Raw genomic sequence first — 21,409 nt, 5'->3', positions numbered from 1 at the left:
TCCTGGTTACGCACCCCCACCTGCCCTCTTGTTACCGCTGGTTTGTTTTTCTTTCAATGTTGATGGGTATATTTATCTTGATTGTTTTGTTGATTAGGTTCCAATTATATGTGAGATAATATGGCATTTGTCTTCCATTGCCTGGCTTATTTCACTTAGCATAATGCTCTCCAGTTCCATCCATACTGTTTTGAAGAATGGTAGCTCTTTCTTTCTTTCTGCTGTGTAATAATCCCTTGTGTAAATGTACCATAGTTCTTTGATCCACTCATTTATTTATGGGCACTAAGGTTGCTTCCTATACTTGGGTATTGTAAAATGTGCTGTCATGAACATGGGGGTACATAGGTTCTTTTGAATTGGTGTTTTGGGATTCTTAAGGTTTAATACCAGCAGTGGAATCGCTGGATCAAAAGACAGTTCTGTTTTCAGCTTTTTGAGTAAATTTTATACCATTTTCCACAGTGGCTGCACCAGTCTGCATTCCCACTACAGTATACTGGGGTTCCCTTTTCTCCACAACCTTGTCAGCACCTGTAGTTTATTGATTTATGATGGCCATTCTGACCAGTGTGAAGTTGTATCTCATTGTGGGTTTAATTTACATTTCTCTGAAACTAGTGATACTGAGCATTCTTTCAAAGGCTCTGACCCCTGTTTATGTCCTCCTTGGAAAATTTTCTGTTCAGGTCCTTTTTCCATTTTTTAATTGGATTGTTTGTCTTCTTGGAGTAGAGTTGTGTGAGTTCTTTATATGTTTTAGAGATCAAACCATTGGCAAATATCGTTGGCAAATACATTTTCCCAAACAGTTGGTTCCCTTTTCATTTTGCTGCTGTTTTCTTTAGCAGTGCAGAGAAGATTTTTAGTTTGATGAAGTCTGATTTGTTTATTCTTTCCATTATGTCCTTGCTCTGTGGGACATATCAGTGAAAATATTGCTGCGTGAAATATCTGAGAGTTTCCTGCCTATGTTGTCCTCTAGGACTTTTATGGTGTCGTGACTTATGTTTAAGTCTTTTCTCCATCTTGAGCTTATTTTTATGTATGGTGTAAGTTGGTGGTCGAGTTTCATTATTTTTGCATATTGCTGTCCAGCTCTCCAAACACGACTTGTGGAAGAGGCTATTTTTACTCCATTATATTAATTGAATATTAATTGACCACAGAGACATGGGTTTATTTCTGGGCCCTCTAATCTGTTCCATTGATCTATGTGTGTATCCTTATGCCAGTACCAGATTGTTTTGATTACAGTGACCTTGTAATATAGCTTGATATCAGGTATTGTGATCCCTCCTACTTTGTTCTTCTTTCTCAAAACTTCTGCAGCTATTCAGGGTCATTTAAAGTTCCATATAAATTTTTGAAATGTTTGTTCTATATCTGTGAAATGCATCATTGGTATTTGAATAGCAATTGTGTTAAATCTATACATTGCTTTGCAGAGTATGAACATTTGGATAATGTTCATTCTTCCAATCCATGAACATGGTATATGCTTCTATTTGTTTGTGTTTTCCTTAATTTCTTTCTTTAGGGTAGTGTAGTTGTCTGAGTACAGATCATTTACCTCCTTGGTTAAGGTTATTTCTAGGTACTTTATTGTTCTTGTTGCTATAACAAATGGGATTTTTTTTCCTGATTTCTTATTCTGGTATTTCACTGTTGGTATAAAAAAAATGAATTCAATTTCTGAATATTGACTATATATCCCCCTGTTTTGCCAAATTCAGTGATTAGGTAGAGAAATTTTTCACTGGAGTTTATAAGGTATTCAATGTACACTATCACATCATCTGCAAACAATGACAGTTTTACTTCTTCCTTTCAAATTTGGATGCTTTTTATTTATTTTTCTTGTCTGATCACTGTGGCTAGACTTCCAATACTATGTTGAACAGAAGTGGTGAAAGCAGACATCCTTGTCTTGTTCCTGATCTTAGTGGGAATACTTTTAGTTTTTGCCCATTGAGTATGATGTTGGCTGTATGTTTTTCAGATATGGCCTTTATTATGTTTAGGTGTGCCCCCTTATTGCCAGTTTTCATCATAAATATGTGCTGTACCTTATCAATTGCTTTTTCTGCATCTATTGATATGATTATATTATGTGTTTTTTGTCTTTCCTTTTGTTTATGTGATATATTATGTTTATTGATTTAAAAATATTGAACCATCCTTGCATCCTTGGGATGAATCCCATTAGATCATGGTGGATGAGGTTTTTAATGTATTGCTGAATGTGGTTTGCCAATATTTTGTTGAGAATTTTAGCATCTATATTCATCGGCATTATTGTCTTGTAGTTTTCTTTCTTTGGTGTGTCTTTATCTGGTTTGGGAATTAGGATGATGTTGGCCTCATAAAAGGAGTTTGGGAGTCTTCTGTCTTCTTGAATTTTTTGGAATAGTCTGAGAAGGACAGGGTCTTACCTTAGCTCTTCCTTAAATGTTGTATACAATTATGGGAAACCATCAAGTCTAGGGCTTTTGTGTGCAGGGAGTTTTTTTTTTAAATTACTGCTTCAAGTTCACCAGTTGTTATCAGTCTACTGTCACCCGGTATTTACTGTCTGTAGCTGCCTCTCTCTACTCAACTGTCAGGCTTAAGCACCGCAGGTCCAGGGAAGAGTCTCTCCTGGGGACGGGACTATTGTTTCCTCTCATGGTACTGTTGCTCAGAGAAGTGGTCAGCCTGAGCAAGATGGCTGCTACCATGGAAGGGATGACTCAGCACTGTGATCCTGATGGCCAGTCTCTCAGCTTTCCCCCAAAGTCTTCATCCCCAGTCTCTCCTCAGACATCTCTAGCCCACCCTGCCCCTGCCTTTGCTGGAGCCCAGGGTAAATAACTATAAATAAAAATTCATGTGTTGGCCCTTTAAATTGCTCTTTGCATCTCCAGGCACCCATCTCTGGCAGATAGTAACCTGCTGCTTTTTGCAGCTGACTGTTACCTGTGCACATTTTGGTCTCTGGTGCTGTAGTCTGGGGATCCCCACTTATGATTTAGAATCCACTCTTCTCAGGGGGATCCAGCTGGCTACTTAAATATCCCTCTGGTGCTGCTGCCCGTGGGTGTCCTGCCCTCCTTCTCGAGTCTCTACCACACTGCTTACCAGTCATGTTGTGCTAAAGTTGATTCTTCTGTCTCTATGAGTTTATAAGGTTTCTTTCTCACTATTGTTCAGTTCTTTATTCTGGGTGATTTCTGCACAATGTAGTTGTAATTCCAGATTGTTCATGGGAGGAGGTCAGTGTGACTTCCATTAATTCCTCTGCCATCCTGCCCCTCTGGTGTATTTCACTTTCTCCATTTCTTTGTATTAATCAACTGTACATAATATGAAATATGTACCCTCTATTGTGGCAACAGGGTTTAATCATGAATCCAAGTATATTCACAAACGTGTGTTTCTTATGACTTTGGCACCCAAAATTGAAAGTGATTACTAGCTAATTGTGCATGGGATCTCCAAGAACTACTTAGCAATATAATTTGGCCTTCAGATTTGAAATTATGAAGGATCCCACTTCTTAGCAAGAATCAAATGTCACTGGTTTTCTTAGTGCACAAAAACATCAAAAATCTCACAGATAATATGTGGTATGAAAACGTAATCTTCCCTATTTTCTAACTAAGCAAGGAACATTACATTGAATTTATTCCTGTTATATTTAATTTGCTGAGTTCAATTACTATATGGATTGTACAAGATAAGCTATCTAGCGAGATTGGTGTCTATGCAGTTAATAATATTCAGACCACAGGGATCAGTTGGACAAATGAAGGACCAGAACTGATAGCATGTTATTTGGTATTATTTGTCAGCACAGTTTTTTAACACAGTTGCCCAAGTTTATTGTTTCATAACTGTTCCTGTCCCTTCCAAATTTTGCACATTTGCCTCTCCCATCCTCCTATTATTCTTTCTTCCGTCCAACTTGTATATTTAAATTTATTTATCCTTCAATGCCTGGCGTTAATCTCACTTATACTATGATACATTTTCTGATTATCTCTTGATGCCACTTATTTGCATAAGCACTCGTTATCTGTATTTTAGATTTGATACTCATACTTTCCTATATCATTTGACATATATAATTATTTAAATCTTAGTAAGTCCAACCATTAAAAGACAATAAACTCCTTTTAACCAAAAAAAGTTTCTTAATTCTTTGTCTTATAGTGCATAAATCTCAGTGGTTTCCATATAGGAGACAGCAATAAAAACAATGAAAGGATCGTTAAAACCAGAGTCAGATATGTATATTTAAACATTAATTAGCTCTGTCATTTAAAAATTCTGAGAGAATTCCTAAGATACCTGAGCCCCATGAGAATCAGATACAGTATCTCGTTCAGTGAAATGGGAGAATTCCTGGGCAATTTACCTCACACTTTGTTGTCAGGAGCAAATGATATCACATGTATGAATGGGCTATATTCATATGTGAATGGATATATTGCAAATATATCTCATTATTGTAATGCGTTTAATACATGTCTGAGCATAATTTTCAACACAAAGTTTTTAATTCACAGTATTCAACTACAGTTTTTAGCTTTTTCCCAAGAGAAGACAGAATATAAAATCTCCCAAATATTTAAACTTGTTCAAATATAATTTAATGTAATGAGTAAATGGAAAATGAGGTGAATGATGGCAGTAAATAGAGTAAATGACCGTGATGGGAAAGAAGGTCTGTTGATCTGGAGTCAGACATAGCATGCAGCTCAGTAAGACCAGGATTTTATATTTCTATGTAAGAAGGCTTGTTTAAATGTAAATCATATTTTTAATTTTTTTATAGTTCAATTACAGTTGTCCCCATTTTTCCCCATTACTCTCCCCTGCCCTACCCACCCCCAACCTCCCACATTCAATCCTCTCCTTCATTGCCTTTGTCTATGAGTCCTTTATTCATGTTCCTTGAGGACCCTTCCCCATCTTTCCACTGTTATCCCCTGACACCCTCCTCTGGTCACTGTCAGTTTGTTCTTTATTTCCATGTCTCTGGTTCTATTTTGCTCTCTTGTGTGTTAACTAGGTTCCACCCATAGGTGAGATAATGTGGCATTTGTCTTGCACTGCTTGGCTTATTTCACTTAGCATAATACTTTCCAGTTCCATCCATGCTGTCACAAAGAGTAGTAGTTCCTTTTTTGCTGTGTAGTATTCCATTGTGTAAATGTACCACTCATTTTGATGCACTCATTTAATGTTAGGTGCTTAGGCTCTTTCTAGCACTTGGCTATAAGTGCTAGTATGTTCTAAGTATTTCATTAATTTCTTTAATTAAAAACTATATTCTTGCCCTCAAGAAACTTCAATATGAAGTGCTCATCTTGGCACACATATGAGGTCTGTCTGAAAAAATTCAGCCATTGTTAATGTAAAAAGAACAGTTTGTGCGACCTTGATGTAACCAGGCAGCCAAAGAGAGTGGATTGGAATGCACATGCATGAACAATGACTGCAGCACTGTGCTAGTCAGTGGAGGTGGTAGATGCCATTGAGTGAGCATGTGCATTGTATGACCATTGTATTCAGAATAACTGAGCAAGGATAGCAATAAATCTGCATCAAATTTTGCATTAAGTTTAAATATTCCTCCACAGAAACTATTTTGATTATTCAGAAGGCCACAGCTGTGGGCAACTGGTAATTGACACTTCATTGCAACAACATGCCCACTCATGCATCACATCTAGTGCAGAGTTTTTGGTGAAACATTAGATCACTCAGGTGACTCAACCACTCTATAGCCCAGATTTGGTGCCCTGTGACTTCTGGCTTTTCTAAAAACTATAATCACCTTTGAAAGGGAAGAGGTTTCAGACCATTGATGAGATTCAAGAAAATATTATGGAGCAGCTGATGGTGACTGAAAGAACTATATGAGATCCCAAGGTGTCTATATTGAAGAGGACAAAAGCATCATTGTCCTGTGTATAATATTTCTTGTACCTTGTATCTTCTTCAGTAAATGTCTCTATTTTTCATATTACATGATTGAACACTTTCCAGACAGACCTCATTTACTAGAATTGGAGTGATACAGAGAAGAGTAGCATGGTCCCTCCACAAGGATGTCACAAAGGTTTGTAAAACATTCCATATTAGAGAGAGGGAGAGAGAGGGAAGGGAGGAAAGAAGGAAGGAAGGAAGGAAGGAAGGAAGGAAGGAAGGAAGAAAGAAAGAAAGAAAGAAAGAAAGAAAGAAAGAAAGAAAGAAAGAAAGAAAAAGAGATGAATAGTCCTCCTATAGGATAAAAATTTGAGCTATAATATGTGAAACAGTTCAAGTTCTAAACTTGTTAAATTTTGATCTCATTATTTTTTATTTTGACTAAAAAACAAATAAAAACAGTTGTAAAAACTCCAGTTTATATGTCATGCTGAAATCATAAAAAAGTAGATTAATTATTTATTTAATAAGAAAAATTTTCATAAGCACAGGAAGTAAAATGGAAAATATATTGTTCTTTAAATAGGGTATAAATTATTTTACTTATACTTTTACAAATAATATGATCAAAGAAGGAAAAAAGTGAAGGAAAAACCAGATAAGTATTACTTGATTTGGAGAATGATAAAGACAGGGAAATCTGTAATGGTAGACACAAATTCAACAGCCTTCTAAGATTAAAGAGGTTATGTAAAATAAATGAACGATGATTTATAGTGACAGGAGTTGATTTGGAAAATAGAAGAAAGAATATCTGTAAACATATGAATTCAATCTTTTGAAATACTGCATCTGCCAGGCAAAACTCTTATTGCAAAATACCTGTGAATGCTAAATAGGCTATTACATACTTAAGGAAAAAAAATCTTGCTTGGAAAGATTAAAGGAAAGAAAGGAAAATGTTCAAGAACAATAAATGTGAGCAGAAAACTAGAGTTGACATTGTGGCTGTCTTTGGAGAGTATCCTACAAATGTTAGCTGAAAAGCTTGAGTTTTTTTATGTTCAAGAAATAATAGACGATAAGACCTAACGCCAGTAAAAGTTAGTAGTATGACAAAAGCCCTTTGAAACAAACCACAAAATCTACATGTCACATAAAGTGGTAAATTGAAAACAAATTACCAGCACAGGAATACAATAGAAATGCTTTCAGTCTTGACCTGGGTTCTGAGTGAGACAAAATATTGCTGAATATGGCCTTGCAATGGTGTTTCTCCTGACTTTGGGGTTAAATTTTATATTAACTGCATGATTTCCAAAGTTATAAGCTTAAATTTTACATTAAAGTACACCAGGGCCCTACTGAACCCTGATGCACCTAGCAAAAGCAACCAAGTTACTTTTTGGATGTATATGGCTTTATATCATGAATTCTCAACTGACTATATACTCAGCCTGAAATTACAGAATATCTGAGAATAAAATAATAGCCATATCCCACAGCTAAATTAGACTGAACTATTGAAAGAACTATTGGGAAAATCCTATAAAATTTGAGTTGAAAATAAATATATTCTTAATAATATTCAAAATCATAGAAAAGAACAAGATAATATAAAGAACAGATATTAGTTGTACAAATGATTGAATGTTATACCTGCTCTATCCCCAAATTCTTGACCACTCTCAAAGGCCCCACAGATATTGTTATTAAAAAACAAAACAAAACAAGTAAGCCTACAAATTCAACAACAGAAAATATAAATTACATATATTGATCAAAATTCACCAGCTTGGAAGTTTTGGGTAGCAACAGGCTAGGTGAATATTATCAAGGTTGAAAATTCCCCTTATCATTCATTAAATGTTGGTTTTGAGGCAATGATAAGTTTATGCTCCAGAAGGCCTCAGAGAAAACATTGTTCTTGATTTACAGCCAACTTTCAATTTAAGATAAAAGACATGGATGGAAAAAGCAACATGGAAGATAGGGAAATTTGATTTAATAAATTGATAATTTCAGAAAAGTCAATGGAAATATTCACTGGAAGGAGGTCAGTAGTGAAAGGAAGAAAACTAGAGCTTTGAGCAGGTGTGGCAGAGGTTTAAGTAGTCAGTACATGATGTGATAGCTAGCTAATGGGTTTTGCATCTGGAGAAGTAAACACAGATGATAGATTTAAGGAGCATGGCTATGATGACTCTCCTTGAAACTGGTAGATTGGAAAAGCTAAATTGTACAAAAATTCTGATGATTTCAGCCCCCAGGTTAATTTCTCATCTTTCAAAAGGGTATGCTCCCAGATTCCCTGGCATCTGTTGAGTACAATTCTCCCAACCCATGGCTTTTACCATCGGTATAATAGATGGCATAGGTGAGTGTCTTATATTTGCTGGCCTTTCAATTTGGGAGATTATTTGGATTCCAGAATTCTCTACGCTAAACCTAAACAAAGGGCTAGAGTTTGCTAGGAGGCCTAATGTTCTAAGTTCTGTAAATTAGAATGTTTCTTAGATGCACTCTGGAAAGAGTTCTTTCTATACAGATGGTTGGAGATAAGATTTTTAGGATTGATATGCCTCCTACCTGGGAGTTATAGCATCATGAGACTTCGAGTCTTTTAACTGAGAAGCCCTGAAGTAATTGTAAATGTATTTGAAAAAATAAATTAAAATTAAATTAAAAAAAAACAAAAAAGAACAAAAAAAAAGAATTTTCCTCCCTTAGCTGAGGACAGGATTACATGGATCCTGGGTTCCTTCCCACCTTACAGGGCATAAGTTTCAAAGAATAAAAAGTTGCACAATACTATAGTGTCACATATCATTATCATAACTATTGCAGGCACACTTTACTTTTACTTTGTTAATGCTGAAATAATTTTCCCTTATCTATAGTTATTTCTTAATCCTTTAAAGAGATGAATATTGTACTGTATTTTTAAGGAAAAAAATCAACAGTTGAGCTTTCCGCATAGTTGGTATATGGATTTCCATTTTCTTAGTGGCAAGTGATTTTGTGTGTTTTTGTGTGCATTGGTGTTTATAGAAGAATATGTGGACATGGATATATTTGCATGATGTTCTCAGTTCATATTTTAATTGTCCCTTTAAGGTTTTAAAGAAAATAAAGAAAAAGATACAAATAAAAAATAATTTATTAAATGGCATTTCAATTAAAACTTTTCTGAATTTATAAATGCTGAGATATTGTAAAGAAAGGATCATATTTGACTTTTCTAAAGAAATTAACCAAACTTTGCTTTCACTACTTTTTACACTAGTTCCATTTGGGTGGTCTTTTATTTCACATGGCATAGTACTCTCCTATTATATATGATAGCCACTACTGAATGTGATCTCAATGTAATACAATAAAGAGATTCCAAAGTTCCTTTCTAAACTTAGTGACCAGGCTTCTCTTACTGTGACAAATGTTTATGGATTCTTCTAATTACACGTCTGGTTTAAAGCAAAGATACCAAGAGAATACAGTTCTCTTTTGTAAAGTTCCCAAGGCTTTTCTATAATAATCAATTACCATAATGAGTTTTTTTTAAAGCTTCCATTCATCATTTTCTTAAAATATATAAACTACCAGGATAAAGATAAATAGCCATAACCAACAAACCCTGAGGCACTCTACCAAAGGTTTCCCTTTAAATCAAAATCAACTGGAAAATATGTTGAGTTTTATTTCAAAGTCAATTCTGCTTAGGTTTTAAAATACATGTAAAACAAAAAAGAAGTAAAAGAAAATCCATGACAAGTTAGCTTCACAAGAAGACAATGTATTATTATCACAATCATTGTAATTCACATATATTTGATATTTGTTAAATAGATCTTGCTAGCCAGCTTTTATATTATTAAAATTAGAAACTATTATTTTCTTGGGTTTTTCCTCAACTATTAACCTGGTATCTTTTCTTGTTCTTGACAAACAGTACCCAAATTGGGAGTTATCTGGTGAGTCTCTCTAAACCAAGGTTTCTCAACGTTGGTAGCGTTGCTATTTTGGCAGGTACAATTCTGTGTTGTGTGAAGCTGTCTTGTGTGCTGTAGGATATTTAGCAATATACCTGGCCTCCATCATCCAGCTACTAATAGCAGACACCTCCTCCTCGGAATTGTGACAAAACTGTCTTCAGACACTCACAAACGTACCAGTAGGGCAAAGGCCTCCTTTCATTTGAGAACAATGGCTCTCTATTTTCCATAAATATTACATATGAGAGAATTCAGTAAAATATTCTAGTAGAATAAAAATAGTATGAAATTGAGAAAACGAGGGCAATAATAAGATGATTCAGCTGGCTGGACCTTGGAAAGGATGAAACTGGGTGAGATTTGAATGATGATGGGAGAAATGATCATGAAGACATGGAAAGTTTTCTTATATCATTTATCCAAAATTACCCCTTTTTAAATTACTATTTCTTAAATGTGGACTTTGAAATTCTTCAGTTTGTCTTATTTTACATCTCACATCTTTATCATCAACCCAATGATGGGAAGACACCATTTCAGCTTCTACGTCTCCTCTTAACTAAGACCTGCTTTCAAAATAGTTGTCATACACTTGCACCCTATATATCCTTTATTAACTGCAATTTCTGCTCAAAATACTATTCTTCCGAGTTTTTGGACTTCCAGACCTGTGTTCATAGCCAGAAGTACTTTTTTAACTAAAGAAAAATTCCATTGCTTATCCTTGCCCTTATAGTTTATTTTCATGCTATTATATCCTATATCCTACTTGATAATGTAGAATAGAAAGTACACAAATATTTGAAATTGTTTTGAAAGATTTTTGAGTTCAGTCCTCATTTTGCCATATTCTAGGTGTGACATTTCTGAGTTTGAATTTACTACTCTGTAAAATGAAGATTCTTTCAAAGGTCTTTATGCAGCTTAAATAAAATAACAAAATGGGGGAATCACCCAATAAAATAAAATTATTTTTTATGAATTTAATAATATAGATTGTTTTCCTTTCCATTTTTGCTGCTGCTGCTACCCTGAATGAGGTTCTTAATCATGGCACTGTGGTATATATTTTCTTCCAAATTTATCTTCCTAGTCATCAGCCTTATGCCATTGGTCATGATCTCCTACTAGGTATATGAAATTACCTTCTTCATCATATTCCTTTTTTGTTTGTTTGTTTTTAGACATTTTTTTATTGTTGTTCAAGTGCATTTATCTCCATTTTCCACCCATCGTGCCCCCCTCCCCCGCTGGTCCCCACCTCCCACCCTGGATCCTACCCTCTTTGGCTTTGTCCACGTTTCCTTTATACATGTTCCTTGATGACCTCTTTCTTTCCCCTATTCATCATGTTCTTAATAAGACCAGGCATTTCTCCATTTCTCTTTTGTGCTTTTGCCCTTATGCTCTCTACCTTCACTTTTGCTCTTGCTTTTTTGTTTATCGTTGTTTCAACGAGCATTTGCATTTACTAAATATAATATATTGATCATTTGTTAATATATTTATTATAATTTGCATTTATTCATTTGTGAATTGCCTTTGATCTTTACTCATTTTTTCTCATTCTGTATTCCTTTATTTATTGGCTTATAAAAAGTCTTATATTCAAAATATTAATTCTCATCCCTGCTTGTAGAAAATTATATTTTACTTTTTTAGTGGTATTTCTAAAGAAAAAGAGACAGTGAAAAATAAAATATTGATAAAATCGACTATCTTAAAATATTAAAGATTTTTAAATTGCCCTGTTTTTCCTGTATTAAAAGATTAATTTCCTAATATTAAATTATGATTATATGTGAGTACATAGAAAAAAAGAAGAGAAATGCAACCTATTAAATAATTATTCACATCAATGAGATCATTGATGATTTTTATATTTCTTTGCATATTTTTTTAAAATTTTATTTAATTATTTATTTTTTGACAGAGGGAAAGGGAGGGAGAAAGAGAGGGAAAGAAACATCTATGTGTGATTGCATCTCGCATGCCCCCTGCTAAGGACCTGGCCTGTAACCCAGGCATATGCCCTATACCGAGAATTGAATCAGTGACCCTTTGGTTTGCAGGTCAGCCCTCAATCCACTGAGCCACACCAGCTAGAGCTCTTTGCATATTTTTAATTTCTCATAAATTTTAATGAATTTGCAATACTGCCATAAAGAAACTAAAAAAAATGTGATTTTACTTATTTTGTAAAAGCAGGTAAGCAAAATTACCTGCAACAGCAGTTTTTCTTAGTTGGGGTACAGCAAATCCTGTATGCTGGATATTCTTAATACTTGTTGCATGAATGTGATGGCAATTTAGAAAAGAAGCTTTAAAGTATTATATTTAATATTTGGAGATTCTCAACTTGCAGCATGGTAAAATATTCTGGTTACTCAATTTCTTAATAAGAGTCTGATTCAAACAATACTAGGCTGGGAACTATAAGAATTAAGTTTGAATTTTGCCCTCATACTTATTAAGAATATTTCCTTAGACAAGTCACCAAGATTTTATAGTTCATTCTTCCTTGTGTAAGTAACATATTTCTATCTCTTTCTTATATTGTGTATGTAATGGACTCAAGAGAAGAAAAAAAGAATTAGAAAACAATGCTAGCTAGTCTTAAATGGTTTATATTTTAGTAGTTTTTATTTACCTGCAAAATATTTTGTTTTCAAATGAAATATGACATGTAATGTCAAATAATCATGCATAAAAGGATACTCTTTCAAAATATTTTATATGATTAATAACATGAACAATTGTTTTCTTTTTATTTTATCATTATCCATTGACTTCTGGACTATAAACCTTCTTATTCATTTTTCCTGTCATACAGTTCAAAAGAAATAGTTGAGGTACCCCTACCCAGAATCCTGAATTCCGAACAATAATATCTGAGTTGTTCATAAAAATACATGTAAATATGTACCATCCCAATTAACCTTTAAACTGAAGACATCATCTGCACGTATGAGGGAAAGTAATAGTTATCTAAAAAGATGGGTATATGCCTTGCTGGTGTGGCTCAGTGGGTTGAATGCCAGCCTGTGAACCAAAATGTCCCCAGTTCAATAGATACATTTCCTGGTCAGGGCATATGCCTGGACTGTGGGCCAGGTCCCCAGGTGGGGGCAAGAAAGAAGCACCAATCAATATTTTCTTTCTTTCTTTTCTTTCTTTCTTTCTTTCTTTCTTTCTTTCTTTCTTTCTTTCTTTCTTTCTTTCTTTCTTTCTTTCTTTCTTTCTTTCTTTCTTTCTTTCTTTCTTTCTTTCTTTCTTTCTTTCTTTCTTTCTTCTTTCTTTCTTTCCTTCTTTCTTTTTCCTTCCCGTCCCCCTCTCTAAAAAATAAATAAAATATTTTATAAAGGGATGAATATAAATTACTAGAATTATAGTCTGCTGTCTTGAGCTAGTGTCTGGCATATCATGGATCTTATGAGATATAGTTTTTAGGTAAGTGATACTTGATTTGGTACTTATTTACAGGGGGAAATTTTCTGGGTTGCCTCAAAATAAAATATATCCTATGACAAAGACTTATACAGAACATAGAGTTTATGGAAAAAGCAGTGGTCCAGAGAAATAACTTCTTTATTTATATCATGGATTTTAAAAATGCTACATTTAATTTTAATATCATTATGAGCAGTATTTCCCTGCATGATAAGCCTCATTACACTGCAGCATGGGCAGTATTTGCCTTATTTAACAATTTTTATCAATCATTTTAAAATGGGCAGTGCACTCAAAAACAAACAAAAAAAAATAGCGGTAGAGGTGTACCTTAAAAGCTTCTTAGATATACAAAAATTTGCATTGAATTGTAAAGAATAATGACAAATATATTCAAGAAGTATTTTGGTAAATCCAGGAACAATTATATGACTTACTCATAAACCAAAGACAATGATTATTAATTGTACTTAAACTGTAATTCTTATTCATGACAAAAGTCTTTCTGCTTTTCTTTTTAACAATTATTTACCATCATCTATGTATATGGATTTGCCAAAATTGTGTAAAAAAAAACACCTTCTTATCACTTTTAGAATCTCCTTTATAACTGGTACCAAAGTGAATTTTTAACAATTTTTCATAGTGTGAAATATTTTCAATCAAGGACTCTAATCTAAATTCATTTTATTATGTGAATATGCAAAACATGCAAAGAAACACAGCAATAATGTAGAAAGTTCCACCAACCCAAAGAATTTCTTCACATATAACAAGGGGAAGAAAAATTATGAATCAAAGCCTTTTACTTACACAGAATTCTTTATTCTTCAAAGTATTACTTGTTTATGTCATTGTCATATTTTAAGTCTTCCCCTTCCTTGTCAGCTATTCATGTTTGAATTATATTCATATTTATCTCACCCTTGTTCTTATTCATATCATTTAGAACATTGTCTGTTTTAAATTCATGCTTTATAAATTTTTACTTATACTTTACATTTTATGTTGTTTCAAAATTATTTTTTAATTAGCTTTACATAAGCTTTGGCCCAGTCTCTGATTGTAAGCAAATATTTAAAATTATGTGAGCAGTAGCAGGTCTGGGGTAAATAAAAATATCTTGGTCAAATAATAAATTAAAAATTGCTTATGAAATTGAGAAAATATTTTAAATAGTATTTGCATCTCTTTTCAGTGGAAAATTTGTGATTTCATGGCTAATTGAATATTCAAACAATATATATTTTTTAAATCCATGATTACATATCCCCCCACTGAAACACGTAACTTAAAAGAACAAGAAATTTGTTAACTCACAGTTAGGCTTACATCCTTAGTACAGTGTTTTGGTGTAAGGTAAAATCTCAGAAAGAATATGCAGAACTAAAATTAACAAATATTCACATTTCTAAAATAGCAGCTCTCGTCAATTGAAAAAAACCTTCTTTTTATTTACATTAAACTATATTAGAAATTCCTTCACTCATATTTAGGAATCCAGGAGAAGAGAATTCCACCATAAGTAAACTGTCTCAGAGGTTCTTAAAGGGATAGCTTTTATTTTTTAAAGAATAATGATATAGATTCATCGACCTTATTCTGCCATACTGATGAGCTATTGGAAAATAAAAGGATTAGCATGGGCCAGTCATAAAAAGCCATATTAGACTGCTCTGGGGTAATTTTTCAAAACGGAGTACAGTGTTTTAACTGTATACTTGTGATTGACTTTAATGGGAATCATGGAGCTAAAACCACATATACCTCTTTTTTTAAAAAATTGTATCTCTAAGTGGACTGTCACTAATACTTGTACATAATAACATGGTACACTTTATTTCTAGACATATAAACATTACAATGTTTATGTCAGCATAATTATTAATTTTTGTACCATTATAGCTGGATTTTCATTCTATCCCTTGCTTCTTAATAACATAAAGGCCAAATTTTCAATGAAAGTTTTGAGAACATTTTTAACTATATTTGATTGTGATAAGACAGTGTTGTCCTAATAGAAAAAATGATTTTTATATGTACATTTGCATTAAAGTTATCCACTAAGCTTTTTATTTATGTCCTGAATACAGTTTTTTAATATAGAGCTCTAGCTTGGAAAAAAATATGGCAGTGTGATACAAAACAAATAATAGTCTCAGCACCTTGCTAGCCTACTGTAAATAAATGATTTTTACATTCTAGGACCCCATGGGCCCCTCCAGCAGACTCTTATGTGAGACTGCAACCCCCACAGATTTTTACAGCCAGAGGTTTTGAAGCTTTCTTTCCATGTGCTGGAACCCTGGGTTGTATGGTCTGTCTTGCTCCCTAGTTATTCATCCTTGCTTATCCACATGCAAGTGTTGGACCACGCAGTCCACCAGCCACTGCCTTGCTGTGTGTCCTCTCCTCCTGGCTGCCTGTCTCTGCCCATCCTACTGGTCTAAATGAACGTTTCTTCTTTAACTCCTTGGTTTTTGGACTTCCACACAACTCTATTTTCTGGCAGTTCTGTTTTTTCTTTGTTTTTAAATTTGTTGCTATCCTCCTTTTGATTGTGTGAGGAAGCAAAGTGTATCTACCGAAGCCTCTATCTTGGCCAGAAGCTAAAAAATGTTTTCTTAATTAAAAGTTCTATTAATATGTGTCTCTTCAATTATTATATTTTAAAAACATTTTTCATAGAAAAATTTGTACAGATAGTTTACAGTTTGTAGGAAAAAAAGACCTCACTTTTTTTCCAATCACACATTCATGTGAATATAAAATGATTAAACAATCTTCTTGTTTAATCTTCTGAAATGTATAAATGTTTCTCCTTAGAGGAGAGTCTATATATAGTGACTCAAGAAAATATTTAAGACACCCATGTCATAGTCAGAGCTCATGCAGAGACACAAGTAACTGCCTTGGCCATCAACTCTGAGCATGATGATAAGACAGATACTCTTTCATTATTAGTTACCTATGGGAACCATGATATCTTCTTGGGTTTTAAATAGTCCACTCAGATGACTTTCTGCTGACATAGAAATCTCAATGGCTAAGGGGCAGTAGGGCACAATGAAACATATCAACAACTCTCATTGGAGACTGAGAGGGGAAAAAAAGTGTTTATGTGGGAAGAGGGAGGCTTAGACAATGGGTTTAAACAGATTGAGGGACCATGACAGTGAAAAGTGAAGGGAACAGGAGAGGTTTGTCTACTACTGCAAGAATCAGTCACTAGCAGGACCCCAGGAGTCTATTAAAAAAGTTTAAGGGACAGGTGAAGTGGGATGGTGAACACAATTCTGAAGTTCACACCTCCCCCCCCATATCCAGTGTGTGGCTTCGAATAGATTACATGAACCTAAAGTAAGGTTACCTTGTATATTGTTTTACATTTATTTGAGTGCTTGACTAGCTAATGAATGGACCATTCCATTTTGGACTATACCACCACTTTCTTCCACAGTGAAGGAACAGAGCTTGAGTTAGGTGTTTGAGGAAAGAACGTGATAGGTTCTAAGAAAGGGGACCAGCATAACACAGTTGATCCAAGAACATGGGGAGATCTAGAATGAACTTACAGTTTTGTATTAAAATAATTTTTATTTTACAATTATAGTTGACATACATTGTTATATTAGTTTCAGGCATACAATACAATAGTTAGACAATGTATGAGGTCTGTACAGAAAAAGTCCAACTATTGTTAATATAATGAGAATGGTTTGTGCAACATCAATGTAACCTGGCAGCCAAGGAGAGTAAACTGGAATGTGCATGTGTGAACTATGATGACTTTACTGTATTAGTCAGTAGAGGTGGTAGCAGCCATTGAGTGAGTATGTGTACTGTCTGGCCATTGCATTAAAAATGACTGACTGTGTAGAGCAATGAATATGCATCAAATTTTGTGATAAGCTTCAATATCCCTCTGTGGAAATTATTTTGATGATTCAGAAGGTTGCAGCCTTGGGCAACTGGTAATTAATTGGCTGCTTCATCACAGCAAAGTGCTTGTTCATGCATCACATCTTGCAAAGAGTTTTTTAATGAAACATCAAATCACCCAGGTGACTCAGACCCTCTGTAGCCCAGATTTGGCATCCTGTAATTTATGACTTTTCCTCAAACTACAATCATCTCTGAAAAGGAAATGATTTCAGACTGTCAATGAGATTCAGGAAAATATGATGGGATACTGATGACAATTTGAACTGTGTGAGGTCTCAAGATACGTCCTTTGAAGGAGACTGAGGCACCTTATCCTATGTATAATGTTTCTTGTGTTTATCATCTTCTTCAATAAATGTCTCTATAGTTAGTATGTGCCTGGATACTTTCTGGACAGACCTTGTTGTATAACTTATTAAATAATCATCCCAATAAATCTGGTACCCATCTGACAACATACATAGTTATAGCAATATTATTGACTATATTCACTATGCTGTACTTTATATCCCTAATTTCTATTGTGTAAACATGAATTTGTACTTCTGAATCTCTTCACCTTTTCACCCATCTCTACAATCTCCCTCCCACCTGGCAACCAGAAATGCTCTCTGGTCCTGGCTGGTTTGGCTCAGTAACTGGAGCGCTGGCCTGCATCAAATGATCACCAATACCTGATCAGAACACATACCAGGGTTGTGGGTCAGGTGCCCAGTTGAGGGGCATGTGAGAGATAACCAATGGGTGTTTCTCTTGCACAATGATGTATCTTTCTTTATCCATTCTGCTCTCCCTAAAAAAAAAAACCCAAAAATCTTAAAACAATATTTTCTCTGTAGCTATGAGTCTATTTCTGTTCTCCTTGTTCATTTATTTGGGTTTTTTAATTCAATTGTTGATAGATACATATTTTTTGTAATTTTATTATTCATGTTGTTTATCTTTTTTTTCCCTTCTTCTTATAGAAGACCCTTCAACACTTCTTGTAATAGTAGTTTGGTGGTGATGAACTCCTTTAGTTGTATACTTCTCTGGGAATCTCTTTATATATTTGATTCTAAATGATAGCTTTGCTGGAAGACTAAGCTTGGTTGTAGGTCTTTACTTTTCATCCCTTTGAATATTTCATGCAAATCTCTGCTAGCCTGCAAAGTTTCTGTTGGGAAATCATCTGACAGTCTTATGGGAGCTCCCCTGTAGATAACTAACTGCTTTTCTCTTGCTGCTTTTAAGATTCATTCTTTGTCTTTATCATTTTCCATTTTAATTGCAATGTGTCTTGGTTTAAACCTCTTTGGGTTCATCTTATTTGAGACTCTCTGTGCTTCCTGGACTTCTATGTCTATTTTCTTTGTGAGGTTAGAGAAGTTTTTCCATTATTATTATTATTTTTTACCTAGGTTTTTAATTATTTGCTTCTTTTCCTTCTGGACCCCATCATGCAAATATTGGTACACTTGAAGTAGTTCCTAGGCTCCTTATATTACCCTCAATTTTTTTTTATTTTCTCTCTCTCTTTCCTCTTCCAAGACTATGTTTTTTATTGATTTTAGAGAGTAAGGGAGAGAGAGAGCAACATTGATGGTGAGAGAGAGATCAATCAGTTGCCTCCCATAGATAGTTTGGGGAATCAAACCCACAACCTAGGTGTGTGCCTTGACCAAGAATCAAACACACAGCCTTTTTGGTGTATAGGACATTTCTCCAACCAACTGAGCCAGCTATCCAAGAATGGAATCTCTTTTTCTTTTTGCTGTTTTCTTTGGATGCTTTCTGCTTCATTATCTTCTAAATCTCTTACTTTATCTTCTGCTTCATCTATTTACTGTTTTATTAATTTAAGTTAATGTATTCCTTCATGATTGTTTGTTATATGTTTTCTAATTCTGTTTTTACATTTCCTCACTCTTTGTTGAAATTCTCACTAAATTCATCTACTTTTTCTTTAAGTTCATTGAGCATCCTTATAATCAGCGTGTTGATTCTGCTTCTAGTAGATTGCTTGTCTCCATTTTGTTTAATTATTTTTCTGAAGTTCTGTTATATTATTTGGGACATCATTTTTGTCTCCAAATTTTGGCAGCCTCCCTGTGTTTGTTTCTATGTATTATGTAGAGCAGCTACATCTCCCATACTTGGTAGAGTGACCTTATGTAATAGGTGTTCTGTCGGGTCCAGTGGCATAGCTTCCCCAAGCACCCAAGTTTGGCTTTACAGGTAGGTCTCCTCATGTGGGTTGTGTAAACCATCCTGTTATAGTTGTTCCTTGATTGCCATTGGGATATCAATGAGAGGAATTTACTTCCAGGCTGATGGCTGCAAGGACTGGCTATGATCATCAGGCTTCTTATGTCTTCTCCCACCCTCTTAAGGAAAAAAAAAATTGGCCTTAGCTTTTGGGCCTCTCTGCTGTATTTCTTCTAACTTCTTGCCAGCTCACTGCTTTCCTTTGAGCCCTTTTGGGCTTGGGTATATTAGCTTTCATTTCCTTGATCTTTATTTTTTCTTGTGATTATTTTTTGGGGGAAATCCGTTTTTTCCTTCTAAGAAAGAATTTGCCTTTTTCCTCCTTACTTTATCTTCCAACATAAATAACAATAATGGTAACAGAAAGCAACTGCTAAAGTAAGTTAAAAAAGAAAAAAAGCTAGCACCTCATAAAGGAGCAACAATGATGCCACCACAATCTCATTAAATCTTTATTCTCTAAGGAAAAACAGACAAAGCCCATATCATGGAGCAGAACTTACTTCAGCAGGGTTCTTTTACCTTCTGAGTCTTCCCTTTCAGTGTGTCTCTTGTGGAGGTGGTTGGATAGTGTTTCAACATGGTATGAAGCTGTTCACCATACACACTGGCTCTGGGGCCACTTGGGAGTTTTGGGCCAAGGTCAGCCATCACCTGCGTTCTGCCCAGGACCATATGGCATTAACTAAAATGCGATCTGCAGATGGATGCTTTTTATGCTAGGCTTGGAGGTACTCAGGAGAGACCAACCTGCAAACCAAGACTGACTGCCACTAGTGCCAGGTCTGGGTCTACTTGGGCTTGGATGCTGCTTGTTTAAGAGATTTTTGGAAAACCTGATGCATGAGTTAAGACAGGCCATTTGTATGTAAGAGCCACTGAAAATATCCTGCATGATCATGCAAGCTGGGTGGGCAGGTTCTCAGGGAATCACCAGGGAAGGGCAAACTGTGTTAGCCAAAACTTCTCTCTGTTCAAAAGCTGTCCCTCCAGCTCTTACACCGATGCCAAAGAACTCAGTTCCTCCTACTATGTGTTCGCTGTCTCTTGAGCTACTGCCCTAGCCTTGGAGCTTAGAATGAGTGAGTCTGAATTAAGCTCTTATGTGGGATCTTTAAGAGGAATGCCTGGGACTCCAAGAACTTTCTATCCCACTTATCCAAAATCCTTGCTATTTTATTACAGATAGAAGTTATGGAGACCTCTTTTCCTGGCATGGGAACACTGGGCTGGGGGACCTGGTGTGAAGCTGAGATCCCTCTCTCCTGATGGGGAATCTCCACAGCCTGAGATATTCCTCCCAATTTTTATTTGCCATATATGGGTACAGGACTGGGCTCTTCTGCACCTCCACATTTCCTTCCATTCTCAATGTGACTTCTTCATATCCTTTGTTGTAGAAATTTTCAGCTAGATTTCATGCAGTTCTGAATAATTGTTGTTCTGCAGTTTATCTGAAATTTTGATGTGGTTGTGGAAGAATATAAGTACTACATTTATCTACACCATCATCTTGACCAGAATCTAGAATAAACTTATTTTAAAGAAATTCCCTTAACTATATTTAGTGAGGATTTTTATCCACTTCTGGTATTGAAAACTCTTACTAGAAACACACTCTAAATAATTTAATCATTTGTATGCTTAAAATAATTGTATAATGGAAAGTGAATAGTTGTTTCTTGGTGTAGTTGGGTAAATCATTTATAATGAATATTGTTACTATCTTCATGAGTTTATGAGGTCCTATTTATTACATATTATACAGCATGCCTTGTATATATCATATACAACTAGGCTGTATTATTATAGAAGTGCCCTTTACTCACAGAATTGAATCAGGCAAACAGCAATTTTGT

The 21,409-nt window shown here is 34.8% G+C and overlaps 1 pseudogene; it reads left to right on the top strand.

Annotated features, from left to right (window-relative positions):
- The first annotated feature begins 6,039 nt into the window (after positions 1–6,039).
- Positions 6,040–6,133, top strand: LOC129063564 (uncharacterized; annotated as a pseudogene).
- The last annotated feature ends 15,276 nt before the right edge of the window (positions 6,134–21,409 follow it).

This window comes from Pteronotus mesoamericanus, unplaced genomic scaffold (genome assembly GCF_021234165.1).
Source record: "Pteronotus mesoamericanus isolate MK-2021 breed Mesoamerican mustached bat unplaced genomic scaffold, CSHL_Meso_final scaffold_85, whole genome shotgun sequence".
Lineage (NCBI taxonomy): Eukaryota > Metazoa > Chordata > Mammalia > Chiroptera > Mormoopidae > Pteronotus > Pteronotus mesoamericanus.
Note: the sequence above shows the minus strand (reverse complement) of the source record. Positions and strands in the feature narration are given on the sequence as shown.